The sequence below is a fragment of the Pongo abelii genome, chromosome 14 (genome assembly GCF_028885655.2).
Source record: "Pongo abelii isolate AG06213 chromosome 14, NHGRI_mPonAbe1-v2.0_pri, whole genome shotgun sequence".
In the NCBI taxonomy this organism is placed as follows: Eukaryota; Metazoa; Chordata; class Mammalia; order Primates; family Hominidae; genus Pongo; species Pongo abelii.
The window spans coordinates 33519502-33533992 of record NC_071999.2 but is presented as its reverse complement, the minus strand read 5'-3'; the positions used below and the strand labels follow the sequence as shown (position 1 = coordinate 33533992).

The window sequence follows — 14491 nt, the reverse complement described above, 5'->3', positions numbered from 1 at the left end:
GGAGAAATTTTCATTCCAATTATTTGCTCATTTTTAAATCGAGTTGTCTTTTTTATTGTTGAGTTGTAACACTTCTGGATTCAAGTTGCTTATGAAATATATGATTTGTAATTATTTTCTCCCATTGTGTGGCTTGTCTTCACTTTCTTGATTGTGTCCTTTGAATCACAAAGGTTTTTAATTTTGATGGAAGTCCAATTTATTTTTGTTATTGCTGTGCTTTTGGTATTATATATCTAAGAAGGCTTTGCCTAACCCAAGTCCACAAAGACTTACTCCTGTTTTCTTCTAGGAGTTTTGTAGCTTTAGCTCTTAAATTTAGGTCTATGATATATTTGGAGGAATTTTTGTGTACAGTGTAAGGGAAAGATCCAACTTTATTCTTTTGCATGTGGATATTCAGTTGTCCTAGCACCATTTGTTGAAAATAATATTATTTACAAATTGAATTCTCTTGGCATGGAATAGATTTTGAGGTGTTACCTTACTTTTTCACCTGATGCTACCCCTAATTTCTTTAAACATCTATTTATTTCCATTAATCATTTCTGGCCTCATAGCTCAGGCTGCTTGGCCAGGCCTTCGCCTGAGGCACCCATTTTAACACACACTGGTGTATAGAGCCCAGACCGGAGGCACTCTCTAATCTCCATGTGCATTAGCCAGGGTAGACCAAGTACTGTAACAAACAGCCTCCTACATCTCAGTGGCCCAACACAATCAAAGTTTATTTTCCTCTTATCGTAGTCCCGTGTGAATTGGTGGGGGAACGGATGTTCCATGCATGTACTCAGGACTCAGTCTCCTTCCAGCAAGAGGCTCTTCTGTCGCCTAGGGCTTTATAGTCCTCTTTTTTCCCTTAGCCGCTGACCAGACCCAGATGGTCGGGTCTGCTGTCCCCAAGGGCTTATTGTCCTTCACTAGATCTTCTGGATCTGGCCAGTAGTCAAAGGAAGAAAAAGAGAGAACATGGAGGATCTTGCAGGAGTTTTTTAAGGGCCAGGCTTGGAAGCAGCACACATCATTTCTAATTCCCCAGGACTCATCATACAGCTCCAACTGGCTGCAAAATAAACTGAAAAATGTCGACTCACTGTATGCTGGGAGGAAGAAGAGACAGGATTTGGTGAACATACAGCAGTCTCTGCCGTAACATCTATATAATCTATTTTAAGAATTGACCCCCAAAAATTATGAGTGTGAATATCTTTGCTCCTAGCTGCTGCAGAAACCCTCCACCTCCAGTCTCCCTCCTCCACATTCTATGACAGGGGAATATCTCTCCAGCAGCTCAGTTGCAGTTTGTGTGAGCCCCTTTGGAAGGCAATTGCTGGTTTGAAGAAAGGCAAAGATCTGTCTGAGCGGAACAGAGAGCAGAACTGCAGCAGAGTCTATGGGAAATCCAGTAGAAAATTCCAGGGGGAGGGAGCTGGTTTCCTGAAACTTTAAGCTCGATGGGACCTGAACAATATATCATGGCAAATCCTTGAGTGTTGAGTATGCTAAGGTTATAGTCTGTATTATGAATTTGGATCTTGTAAATGTCCATTTATTGAATGTCATAAACTGAGGGATTATGAACAAATGAGGCAAGAAGACAGAGCGGGTTTCTCCTGTCTGGAAAGAACTCCTAGGATTGAAATTTCGTGGGCCTCTGATTAAACCGTGCTTTTGTTGCATGTCGTATGAGACACTGATTTTTCCTTGTCTCTTCTATATTCTTCTGCTGAAGCTGAAGTCCTTTCTTCCACTCTGCCATTCACAGCAGTAGAAGCAGCAACTACATGTTTTCCAGAGCCATCATTAAGAAAATGAGAAGGCACCAGGTCTCTCCTACACCGTGTGCTGTCCCCAGTAAACTAGCCCCATCCTTTTGTCTTTTCCTCATGGAGGCCTCAACTGCTGGTCCCCTTCGGAAGGGCTCCAAGCCCCGTGCACCTCACTCTAAGTCTGGGCCCTAAACTGAACTGATACCCATGTTAGAGGAAACATATTTGTGCATTTCTGAAAGACTCAATTTGCCAACTTTTCAGAAGATCACAGACCCCATCTGTGATTTGCTCCTTCACTAGTGATTTTGAATAATATCGTGTGTGGATGGGCGTTTGCTTCCTTCTACTCTGACTGTCCCTTGAAATGTGTCTCAGGCCACACCCTCTACCTGGAACACCCGCTTCACTCCAAAAGCCCCCTCCTACCAATATTCAAATAATTCTAAAATCACGCTTCTCTCACAGAGCCTTTCCCAGTAAGCTGGACCAGGATGATGGTTCTCTCTCCTCCCCCAACCCCCAAAACCCATCCTGTCTGGACCTGCCATGCACGGGTCATTCGTCACACAACCACACCAAAAACTCTTGCACCATTTCTTTATTCATTACATTTCACTAATTAATACATTTGTTATTTGTCTCGGGCTGGTTTGCCCAGTTGTAGCTGTCAGTCTGAATCAGTGAGCTCCATCTGACACTGCAAACTTCTAGAATAAGGGATCCTTTCATTCTTGATTATAGCCACCAATAATCATGTTCTGTTTTTTCTTGGGTTCTGGCCTGTGGTCACACAAAGCATCAGAACTGAAGTGCTGCCTTTAGCTCCCACAATGCATATGGTGACTAAAGGGAAAGAAGGGAAAATGGAGTGAGCCCAACAGATACTAAGACCATTTATCATGGGCCCTGATTTAAACACAGCACCTTAGGGATTCTTACCTGAAGCCAGTGAGGAACATAGCTTCGTCCTTATTTTCTAGATGAGACTCAGAGAGGTTAAGTAGCTTGCCCAAAATCAAACCCTAAATTCTGGAACCATTATGCAAATCATGTCTGTCTGATTTTCTGTTTCTCGATGCCTCCTTAAGCCCAAGTGGCAGGTGTTACTGTTCACCACACTTGCTTAGAATAAAGAGCCTCAGAGCTTTCTCTACATATATGTGTTGATCACAAAGGAGAGAGGATAGCAGCAAAAATCCATCTCTTCTATTAGATCATTAGCTCAATACATGTGCCCTATTGATAATAGGTGAGTACTTTCATTTAGGTACTCATCTATCAAGAAAGATAGCAAGTGCAATGAAATGGGTAGAAACATCCCATTCCCCTCCCCCACCCCCATGAAGGAGCTGAGTAATATTTCCATAGAGAAAAATTACATGATCATAAGGATGAATTTGGGACTCAGTTCTTTCCTATATGTTGGTGAGAATGGATTGCTTTGAGGAAAGATAACAGGCTAGCATGCATGGACTAAAAAATATTTAAAGGGTCCCTTTCTCTGCACATAGCTGGGCTTGTAAAGTTCTTTTACAGCCTATAGCAGTGACCCAGGTAGTGTTCAGGTACATGGAAAGGGTTTTACAGAAGATTCCATTAAGTACACAGTGAAAGGCTTTTGGCTTTTGATTATTAGCAACTGATAGGACCATCGGGACGTGCAGATGGAGTGCAGTTGATTCCCAATGAGGCTATTTCTGTCATCTGTCAGGTCTCCTCCCAGATCCTCCTCCCTCACAACCACTACCTGGCCTGGCAGGCAGCAGTGAGGGTGAGAGTCACGGAGAGGGAAACAAAAACAACAGTAATGCCATTTACCTGCCCCTGATCTCAAAACACAGTGGCTTAAAACAACTATTCATTTGCTCACTAATTTATGGGTTAGTAATTTGGACTGTGCTAAGCTAGGCCAGCTAATCTGTGCTCTGAGTGGTGTTGGCGGTGCTCAATCATGTGGCCAGGTCTTGTTGGCTAGAAAGGCTGGGCTGGCTGAGTCTCCCTCCCTGTGTTCTTTTGCCCTCTAGGAGGCTAGCTTGGGCTGTTTACATATTGAAGGAAAAATCCCCACCAGCTAGAGAGAGTAGGTCCCACTGTAAATTTGCTTTACAAGCCTCTGCTTGTATCACTGTTGCTAATATCCCATTGATTGAAGCAAGTCACACCACCAAACCTAGCATCAATGTGAGAGGGAACTATGCAAGGACATGAGTTCAGAGAGATGTGATGTATTGAGGACCATCACTGTAACAATCTACCATACCATATTTTATAGAATATATGCTACAGTGTGTTTTATGCTCTCCATATGAGCAACTTTTTCTTTTGGAAAAATTCATTCTTTTTTTTGCCTCAAAAAGTGACATTTATTCACAGAAAAAAATGACAGATGTCCATCCCTTGGCTCCCTTCCCTCCCGCAGACCTGCTGCTCCTCAGCCCCCCAAGATTGAACACTGGCTGGTGCTAGGAAGCAGGACAGCCCCTCAGATGAGGTCAGCAATATTGAGGGGCATTTCCTCAATGAAGGTGTTGTAGAAGGTCTCGATGTCTCAAAGAGTCCTCTTGTCTTCTTCTGTCCCCATGTTAATAGCCACACCTTTATGGCCAAACTGTCCACCTCGACCGATTCTGTGGATATAGTTTTCCCTGTTGGTGGGAAGGTCATAGTTGATGACTAAAGAACCCTGCTGCACATCAATGCCTCTGGCCAGCAGGTCAGTGATAATCAAAACTCTGCTAGAGCCAGAATGAAACTCCCGCATGATCATGTCTCGTTCCTTTTGGTCCATATCTCCATGCATGGCAGAGACAGTGAAATCTCGAGCATGCATCTTCTCGGTGAGCCAGTCCACCTTCCTTCGGGTGTTGAGGAAGATAACTGCCTGGGTGATGGTCAGGGTTTCATACAAGTCACGCAGTGTGTCCAGCTTCCACTCTTCTCGTTCCATGTTGATGTAGAATTGGCAGATACCCTCCAGGGTCAACTCTTCTTTCTTGACAAGAATCCAAATGTGGTCCCTCATGAACTTCTTGGTCACCTCAAGCACATCAGAAGGCATTGTAGCTGATGGCAAAACTACCTGGGTGTTTCTGTTGAGCTTTTGGAATATGTCTAGATCTGGTCCTTGAATCCATGGCTTACCATTTCATCAGCTTTGTCCAGTACAAACATCTTGATGTATTTGGGAGACAGGTATCTCCGGTTAAGCATATCAAACACATGGCCGGGGTACCCACAATTATATGGGGAGCTTCCATCTGCAGTTTCTGTACCTCAGCACGAACGTTGGTGCCCCCAATACAGGTGTGACAGGAGGCACCCATGTAGTCTCCTAGTGCTATGAGCACCTTCTGTATCTGCTGAGCTGATTCTCAAGTGGGCGCTAGGACCAAGGCCTGGGTGGCTTTTACATCTAGTTCAATCTGATGCAGAATTGATATGGAAAATGTGGCCATTTTCCCAGTGCCAGATTGGGCTTGAACGATCACAACATAACCCTTGATACAAGGTAGAATGGCTCGCTGCTGGATGGCAGAGGGCTTCTCAAAACCATAGGCGTAGATGCCACGGAGAAGGGACTCCAAGAGGTTCATGTCATCAAAGCTGTCAACAATCTCATTCCAGTTACTCTCGATGACACCTTTGGGCTCCATCCCATCAGGGCCATTGTCTCTGGATTGGGAATCCTGACTTGCAGACATGATCCTTAGAAACTTAGCAACAAATTAGTTCTTAATGCACATTGATTACTGTGATAACCAGCCTCTAAGATGGTCCCCAATGATTCTCACCACATGGTGATCCATGTAGCTAATAAGATATTGAGGAAATGACTGTGTGACTTCACAGGTTAGGTTATAAAAAGACCTTGCAGCTTCTGCCTCACTTGTTTGGATCACTTACTTTGGGAAAATTAGCTACCTTGTCATGAGAACACTCACTCAGCTGTATAGAGAGGTCCATGTGATGAGAAATTGAGGCGTCCTACCAGCAGCCAATACTGGCTTGCGTAACACATGAGTATGCCATCTTAGAAGCAGATCCCCCAGCCTCAGTCAAGCCTTCAGATGACTGCAGCGCTGTGCAGACTGAGCCAGAACCACCAGCTAAGTCATTCCCAAATCCTGACTCACAGAAAGCATGAGATAATAAATGTTTATTATTATTTTAGGCACTAAGTTTTGGAATAACTTGTTATGCAGAAGCAGGTAACTAATACAATTACCTACCAGCTTTATTTAGGCAAGACATAGAAGGTCTGAATTAACTTCTGAGATATTTTGATTATCTAGAAAATTAAACTTATTTATCTTAGACATCAAATCTATTTTTTCCCTTAAGGAGAAATAGATTTTGCCTTTAATGTGAATAGTATTTAAACAATAAATGGATAGCAAAACATTATATCTTGTGCAAAAAAATATCCAGCATCATCAGATGTATACTTTTCTCTAGCAAACCAAAGCAACAAATCATTCCATGGTTTGTTATGCAAAAGAGATGTATTTTTAAATATTTTAAGATATAGGGAGATAAGGAATTTGACTGAACAGCATGTCCATGGAGACTTCTAAATTTTCTTCAAACAAATCCTGTATTTAAAAAATATAACTAGTGATGATTCCCTGGGGAATTCCCCTAAGCCCTACTTTACTGCTTGGTACATGGTGTGCTCTTACTAAATATGGTTGTGTCATTTGAGATTTAAGCAATACAGTGTTGGGTTGAATCCTGGCTCCATCATTTCTTAAAGTAATTTCTCTGAGCTTTGCTTTCCTCATCTCTATGTGGAGCTAAAGATGCAAATCGTATGGGATTGTTAGGGGACTTACATGTGGTAATGTATATAAGGGACTTACATCTATGTTATATATCACATATACAACAGACTTGTGCTGGTAGCAAGACACACTGTTATCTTCTTTGTGGCACCGTGTCATATGCGTTTTATGACTCCTCCATGCAGCACATTTGTTTTGTGCTAGGAGACACACTTTCATAGTAGGAAGATTCACTAAAATATTACACTGATGGCCTCATATAAACTTTATGCTCCTGGGAACTATTATAGTTCTTTCTATCTATAAAATAAACCCAAAAGAAGTTGAAATATCAATTATTAGAGATTCTTTAATAAAACTGAGTAATTTAAAAAATAACATTAGGCCAGGCACAGTGTCTCACGCCTGTAATCACAACAATTTGGGATTGCTTGACCCCATGAGTTTCAGGAGGATTGCTTGACCCCATGAGTTTCAGACCAGTCTGGGCAACATAGCAAGACCCAATCTCCAAAAACAATTTAAAAAATTAGCCGGGCACGGTGGTGTGTGCCTGTAGTCCCAGCTACTCAGGAGGCTATGGTGGGAGGATGGCTTGAGCCCAGGAAGTCGAGGCTGCAGTGAGCTATGACTGCCGCTGCACCCCAGCCTGGGCAAAGGGGCAAGACCCTGTCTTTAAAAGAAAAGAATAAAAGAAAAGAGAACACAGAGAGAAATTAGAAACAAGCTTATTGCAGTTACCAATTCTGTGTATCTCATGAAGTTCTGACTCTCCCTCTTTGGAATACTTGGGCCAATAGAGCTTAATTGTATGCTCAGTTTGATCATATTTTACATGCAGCTTTAAAAAATGTCATTTATTCATTCATTCAATAAATGAAAGGACGGACTCCAAGATAAGCAACTGCAGAGTGGGTGTGCCCAACCAGACCTCAACCCCGTCCCCAGTTCTGATTGTCTTCTGTCTAAAAGTTGTACGGACATTGTCTGATGCTGCCCAGTTGTGGAGAAAGGTGTAGGAGAGACAGCCAAAAGAGGGTGTGTCGCTTGGGCAGCCTGCCCTTCCTCCATTTGACACAGAAATGGCCCACGAATTTCCTGTGGGTTTTCCAGACAGCTGAGAGGTGGCTAGACTTAAGCTACCTTAGGTACCCCACCCAAGGCCACTGTCCTTCAGGCAGGGCCAACCGAGGAGCTGTGGTGAAGGCCGTAGGTGGGCGGAGAGAGCTCTAACGCCAGCCAGAACCCGATCTTCATGCCGCAGAGCTGCAGCAGGGAAGGCATCTGAGGCGCATCTAGAAAGCCCAGAGATTGGTTCCAGGAGAGATCCAGCATGTGACCCCTGCCTCACAAACAGTCAGACTGTTTGTGTCTGTAGCCCACAAGGCTACAGGGATCCAGGGAGAGGAGACTGCCTCCCCGCTCCGGGCAGCCCAGCAAGGAGCTGTCCCCGCTGCTCTGCCCACCTTCTGCTGCGACCCAGGAGGGTAGGTCCAGGGGAGCTGGAGGGGAAAAGTGTGTATCCGCCATGACTTTGTCTCCTATGTCATGCTGCTGGGGGGAAGAGGAGGCTGACTTCAAGTAGAATCTAAGGTTACTATTTTAAAAGGAAAACTTTTTATTACGGAGAATTTCAAACACAATGCACAGCTTTTAAAAAAATATCATTTATTCATTCACTCAATAAATGAAAGGACAGACTCAAAGATAAGCAACTGCAGAGTGGGTGTGCCCAACCAGACCTCAACCGTGTCCCCAGTTCTGATTGTCTTCTGTCTAAAAGTTGTACAGACATTGGCTGATGCCGCCCAGATGTGGAGAAAGATATGAGAGACAGCCAAAAGAGGGGTTCTTTCTATTTCACAAAACAGAAAGAATAGTGTGCTGACTCCCGCTACCAAGCTTCAAGCTTCAATAATGACCAACTCAGCCAGTTTTGCTCGTCCATACTTACCCTCCAACTTTCCCACCCCAATTATTTTTAAGCAAGTCTCAGACGTCAGGCTATTTTACCATAAATATTTTAGTATATATCGCCAAAAGATAAGGACTTAAAATAGCCATTATATTCCTGAATATTATCAGATCTTCCCAGATTGTGCCATAATTTTTTATAGTTTGATTAAGAATCCACATAAGTTCTATACATTGCACTTGATGTTTATATCTTTTAAGAGTCCTTGGCTGGGCATGGTGGCTCACTACTGTAATCCCAGCACTTTGGGAGGCCGAGGCGGGCGGAGCACCTGAGGTCAGGAGTTCGAGACCAGCCTGACTAACATGGAGAAACCCCGTCTCAACTAAAAATACAAAATTAGCCGGGCGTGGTGACGCATGCCTGTAATCCCAGCTACTGGGAAGGCTGAGGCAGAAGAATCGCTTGAACCCAGGAGGCAGAGGTTGCGGTGACCTGAGATCTTGCCATTGCACTCCAGCCTGGGAAACGAGAGTGAAACTGTGTCAAAAAAAAAAACAAAGAAAAAAGAAAAAAAAAAAAAGAATCCTTTAATCTGTGGTTTCTTCTGCTTTCTACTTTATTTTCTTGCAATTTATTAAAGAAATTTGGTTGTTTTCCTGTAGAGTTTCCCACAGTCTGGGTTTTGCAGATTGCTTCCAAGTGACCTTGTTCACATGTTCCTCTGTCCCACATTTTCTATAAATTGGTAGTTAGATGGAGAGGCTTGATCAGATTTAAATTGGTTTGATTTTTTGGCAAGATTATTTCACAGGTTGTTTCTCTCTCTTTTTCGTTTTATTGTGGCAAAAAAAAAAATGAAACCACATACCTAAAATGTACAATCTGAAGTATTTTTAAGTGTACGGTTCAGTAGCATTAGTATCTTCACACTGTTTTGCAATCGTCACCACCATCCCTCTCCAGAACCTTTCCATCTTGCAGAACTAAAACTCTACACCCATTAAACAAAAGCTCCTCATTGCCCCCATTCCAGCACCTGGCAATCACCATTCTACTTTCTGTCTCTATGAATTGGACTACTCTAGGTACCTCATATAAGCAGAATCACACAATATTTGTCTTTTGGTGACAGGTTTGTTTCACTTATCATAGTGTTCTCAGGATTCATGTTGTAGCATGAGTCAGAATGCCCTTCACTTTCAGGGTCTCTATTGTATGTGTGTACCTCATTTTGTTTATCCATTCATCCATCAATCTGCCCAGTCTTTGGCCATTTACACCTTTTGACTATAATGCCGCTATAAACATGGGTGTGCAAATATTGCTTCAAGATCCTTCATTTAATTCTTGTGGGTATATACCTAGAAATCAAATGACTGGATCCTAAGGCAATTCTATTTTTAGTATTTTGAGGAAACTTCAAACTGTTTTCCACAGCAGCTGCACCATTTTACAATTCCACTAACAATGTGCAAGCATTCCAATTTCTCTGCCTCTGCTCCAACACTTGTTTTATTTTTGTTTAATTGCGTACATTTTTTGTTTTTTGATTAGCCATCCTCACAGGTGTGAGGTTATATTTTATTGTGGTTTTGATTTGCATTTCCCTAATGATTAGTGACGGTGATGCTGAGCATCTTTCATATGCTTGTTGGCCATTTGTATATCATATTTAAATAAATGTCTGTTTGAGTCCTTTGCCCATTTTTTTAATTGAGTTTTTTGTTTTTGTTTTTGTTGAGTTGTTGGAATTCTTTATATATTCTGGATCCTAACCCCTTATAACCCCTTATATGAATTGCAAATATGTTCTACCATTCTGTGGGTTATTTTTTCACTGTGTCAATTGTGTCTTTTGATGCACAGAAGCTTTTAATTTTGATGTAGTCCCATTTGTCTATTTTTACTTTTGTTGACTGTTCTTTTGGTATCATACTGAGGAAATCCTTGCTAAATCCAATATTGTGAAGCTTTTCCCTTATGCTTTTTTCTACGGTTGTCTTTTTAGCCATTATGAGTGATTATTGCCAAGAACAATGATTTCACCAGAGGTTCCAAAAAATGTGATATTCCAATTTAATCCTTCTTTCTTTATTAGCTGAAATACTTCTGTAAAGATAAATTTCTCTCTTTAACTACTGGGTTGTCCTGAGGCTCATTTTATGCTGGAAACATTTATTTTTTCTTTTTATTTACAAGTTTTCAAAATAATGTGTTGGTTGCCTAGTCATCCTTAAAAGAGGACAAATGAGAGAGTTTTTCAAAGTTTCATTGTGAACTTATACATTTAAAGATTTTAATGTGTTTAATCCACTGCAGTTGTTATTTTTATTGTTCAAACATTTCCATCTTTAGACAGAGGGAGACTTCATGCTGGCTCCTGGATTCTTTTGGCATGGCCCTAAGATTTTTTTTTTATCGATTCCTTGCTTTCTGGTATTTCAAGGTGTTTTAGGCCTATTTGACAATTTCCTGTCCTAGATAAAGAATTGGCCATTGAGATAATATTTAAGTATAAATAGTACTGAGATTTTAAAATCTATAATGAGATTTTAAAATCTATAATGAGATTTTAAAATCTATAATGAGATTTTAAAATCTGTAATGAGCCAACATTGGCCGGTCGCAGTGGCTCACGCCTGTAATCCTAACACTTTAAGAGGCTGAGGTGGGCAGATCACCTGAGGTCAGGAGTTCAAGACCAGCCTGGCCAACATGGTGAAACCCCATCTCTACTAAAATACAAAAATTAGTTGGGCATGATGGCAGGTGCCTGTAATCCCAGCTACTTGGGAAGCTGAGATAGGAGAATTGCTTGAACCTGGGAGACGGTGGTTGCAGTGAGTCAAGATCATACCACTGCACTCCAGCCTGGGCAGCTAAGCGAGACTCCATCTCAATAATAATAATAATTATTATTATTATTATTATAATCTGGACATTGTGGAATTAGACTGAACTATCTCAAGATTCTTGAGTATTGAGACTAGCATAATCAGAGCAGTTATGGAAAAACATGAACCGATTTCATGTTTATACCTCCAATGAATTGAAAATTCTTAATGGGTTGATACAGACATCCAAGTAGAGAGGTCAAGAAGGCAGTTGGAGGCATAATTTAGAATTTAGTGGGAAGGTCCAGGCTGAAAGCACAGATCTGGGAATTATCTTGTTGACTTATCTGTAAATCTCAGGGATAGATGAGATGCTCTAGAGAGAAAATGCTGAGGGAAAAGAGAAGCAGGCCAAGGACAGAGCCCTGGCCTACACCAACAGTTAGTCATTTGAGAAGAGGTGGAACCAGTGAAGGGATCCAAACGTTTATTAAGTTAGGCAGAAACCAGGACATTGAGGTGGTCCTGAAACCAAAACAAGAGTATATTTCAAGAAGGAAGTCAATTGTGTCCAAGAGAGAAGTTGAGAGAAAGACCAGAAAATGACCGTTGCATTTGGCAAAGTGGAAGTCATCTGTGACTTTGACAGGAAGGGTTGCTGAGGTCAATGGGTTGGAGGCATCAGTGGAGTGTGTTGAGGAGGTGGACTGTGTCTTCATGGAGACTTCAAGGTAGTGGGCTCTCAGTTATCCCATGACATCAAGTGGCAGGTCAAGGCATCTTATTACCAAAGATCAGTCTTACACACAGGGAAGGAGAGCTCCATGTGTTCAAGTGGGCAGGTGGGCAGAGAGGAGGGCAGCAAGCTACGGGCAGATCAGGCCCACTCTTTATCTGTTTTTTTTTTCAAAACCATGGTTTAAAAAAACACATAACAGAAAATTGGCCATCTTAACCTTTTTTTTTTTTTTTTTTTTTTTTTGAGACAGGTTCTCACCCTGTCACCCAGGCTGGAGTGCAGTAGTGTAATCTCAGCTCACTGTGACCTCTGCCTCCTGGGTTCAAGTGATTCTCCCACCTCGGCCTCCTGAGTAGCTGGGATTACAGGCATGAGCCACTGTGCCCAGCTGATTTTTTTTGTATTTTTAGTAGAGGCGGGGTTTTGCCGTGTCGGCCAGGTTGGTTTAACTATTTTTTAAGTGTCCAATTCTGTAGTGTTCATTAAGTATATTCACCTTATTGTGCAATGGATCTCCAGAACTTTTTTCACTTTGCAAAACTGAAATTCTATATCCATTAAACAAAAGCTCCCCATTCCCCCTTCCCCTCAGCCCCTAACAACCCCCATTCTACTTTCTGTCTTGATACATTTCACTACTCCAGGTACCTCACAACTTACCTCCTTATTTAAGAAGTCTGGAAGCCAGCTGCAGAGGCTCACACCTGTAATTTCAGTACTTTGGGAGGCTGAGGCAGGAGATTGCTTGAGGCCAGGAGTTTGAGACCAGCCTGGGCAACAAAGCAAGATCTCATCTCTACAAAAAAAAAAAGTTTTTAAATTAGCTGGGTGAGATGGCACCTGCCTTTAGTCCCAGCTACTCAGGAGGCTGAAATGGGAGGATTGCTTGAATCCATGAGTTGGAGGCTGCAGCAAGCTATGACCCTGCCACTGCACTCCAGCCTGGGTGACAGAGAAAAACCCCATCTCTAAAGAAAAAATAAGAATCAAACTCAAATCTCAAAGAGCCATGTGTTTGAAGGACTCTGTGAAAGAACAGTTGGACTGTCCAGAGAAAATATGAGTGCAAGCTGCAAAGCCCAGACTGGGAAAGGTCCAGCTAATCAAGAGCAGCATTTTGGGGACTCAAAGATAAAACTGACCACTGAGGGTACCCAATGCTTCCCCAGCCCACGGCTGCGTAAGCCGAGGAGAGCCAGATAGACTGCGAGAGGAGTAAGAGACAACATCCCACACAGAGAGGAAGAAGCACCAGCCAGTGGCTGTTGTGAGGCGGCTTCTGCAGCTGCTGGAAAAGGCTCTGCTGAGAGGGCTCAGCTTGATTGGCCTTGCCTTGGAAACAAAGAGCAAAGGGTGAAAGATAAGGTTAAAGTCCAGAACAAACATTTGCACCCATCCTGATGAGGAGCTGGGTATTGCTAGGGCCTGATGGGCCAGCTCGAGGCCACCCTTCTTTTTTGGGATAATGCTCAATCCTCCTCCAGGAAGGTGTCTGGGGAGGCCGGATTGGGTGGCTCTTTCAAAAGGGAGCCTGCCGCCGCAAACTCAGGCTCATCTCTCAAAAGGCTTACAGGGCATCCGAAGCGAAGATGCCAAATGTTGCAACCAGCTTCTGAGTCTCCAGTCCTGGTGCAATAACGTGGGGCGACCCAGTCTGAGATTTCCCGGTTACCGTCTTCAAAGCCAATGCTAAGGGGTGGTGGTGGTAGGAGAACTCACTTGCTCAATCGGCTCACTCATTTGGTAATGCTAATGTGTGCATTTTAGCTGCCATATCGGCTAACATTCAGTGTTGCAGTGCGGTGTTTCTATTCATTCCTAGTAACTGACCTGGGGCGCAGGAGCCCCAGGCTCTAGTCCCAATCCTGCTACCTATCAGCTGTATGACTGTGGTCAGGCCACTTAACTTCTCTGAGCCTTGGTAGCAGATCTGTCCCACAGAATTGTTTTATTAAAGAAGATTTATATACCTAACGTTAACTTTTAACCATAAATTATTACCGAAAGTTTAGATTTTAAGTTTTATCCTTAAGAATGCATTTTATCAAATTTTAATGAAGTCCTCCAGTGGCTTCCCATTGCCTTCCATTGACCTAAGAGTGTAGGTGATTTGGGGCCTGCCTAACTCTGACTTCATTTCTTACTCTCTTGCTCTCTTCGCACACAGACTCTCGCCCCACTGAACTTATTTCTGTTCCATAAGTATTTCAGTGCTGTTCCCACCCCGAGGGCTTTGGCCCCTGTTCTCCCTTCTGCCTGGAATCCTTTTCCTCACTCTGGTCCCAACTCAAATATCATTTCATCAGATCCGTCATTGTACCTAATGTTGCCCCCTGACCTCCTTACAATCTCTGTCCCAGTAACTTATTGTATTTTCTTCATGAAACTATTACCCTCTTATTTCTGTTGGTTTTGCTTATTTATTGTTGTGTTCCCTACGAAAAGGG

The 14491-nt window shown here is 42.6% G+C and overlaps 1 pseudogene; it reads right to left on the bottom strand.

Moving 5' to 3' along the window:
- Positions 1-4247: 4247 nt before the first annotated feature.
- LOC100456421 (eukaryotic initiation factor 4A-I-like) lies at positions 4248-5473 on the bottom strand (annotated as a pseudogene).
- Between the last annotated feature and the right edge of the window lie 9018 nt (positions 5474-14491).